Genomic DNA, 1,244 nt, shown 5'->3' on the forward strand with positions numbered 1-1,244 from the left:
TGACTACCTAACTTTTGATTAAAACTATCAAAAAGATACCTGTCAAATACTCCTGAATTAAATATAATGCAAGGACCTACTCCAATGGTCATATCTCTTTTTGTGCTTACCAATGGGAAGGGAGTAACAGCCAGTGAGATTCAATTGGTATTAGAAAATCTCTATCGAATTTTGCCGTCACTATTAAACCCTCCATAACTCTCTTAACAATAAAACTAAGACCGGAGATCATAAAAATATCGACAATGGAGATCATGACGATATTGTTAACCATGGAGATCATGATAATATCAAGCATCATCACTATATGAGTCCAGAAAACTCGATAAAATCGAGTTTATCCCCTTAACTGAAGGTCGGCTTCTCAAAGAATAGTCTTTGAGAAGAACAGTCTGCATCAAATGGGACTCAAACAGGCGGTTACGATAAGAGAGCCTCAATCTTCTCCTTGAGTGCAAAAACAAAAAGAAGCAAGGATTACCTACGCCTTAGGAGACAATGCGCTCTCATCATGAGCATAATCAACAATTGCCAAACTGCTACTGTTGATCGACCTGCTAACATCCGAATACCCAACTGTGATGACCGAAAATTGGAGCTATTTTTTTTTAAATGAGCACAAACGGAAGGAAAAATATTTTAAGTCTCTTTTTGAAAACCAGATGAAGCAATTCAATACACAGTGAATCAAAATATTCATTTACAAAATCTAGTTAACTAAATACTTTTTATAAAAAAATCAAATCATATAACATCAGTTAGTCCCAAAATACACACAAAGCCCCAATACTAGAATGGGTCCACGATCCAGCTCCCGAAATACTTTAGTCCACCATATTCATCGCCACCAGCGCACACCTACTCGTGGATACTTGAAAAAGGGAAAGAAAGCAGGGGTGTGACCAATCTCAACAGAAAACTCAACCTCCCATCTCCTGACCATAGGCAAAGCTTTGGGGGGGGGGGGGGGGGCAGAACTGGGCTGTAGCCCAGCCCTGCCTCCCGGCCCAGTTAAAAAAAAGAAAAAGAAAAAGAAAATTTAAAAGCCCAGTCCTAGCCCAGCCCTAACTCCAGCAAATAGTTTGATTTGTCCATATGAAATAGTTTTTTTATTAATAATTGTAGCCATTTTTTATTTTATCTCAAAAAAAAAAAAAACGGTGGCGCTGCCCCCGAACCCCAGACTATCACACCATTTTTTTTCTACACCCCTGTTTGCCCCCCCCACCACCCCCCCTCACATG

The sequence above is a fragment of the Nuphar pumila genome, chromosome 2 (assembly GCF_984573655.1).
Source record: "Nuphar pumila chromosome 2, dmNupPumi1.hap1.1, whole genome shotgun sequence".
Lineage (NCBI taxonomy): Eukaryota > Viridiplantae > Streptophyta > Magnoliopsida > Nymphaeales > Nymphaeaceae > Nuphar > Nuphar pumila.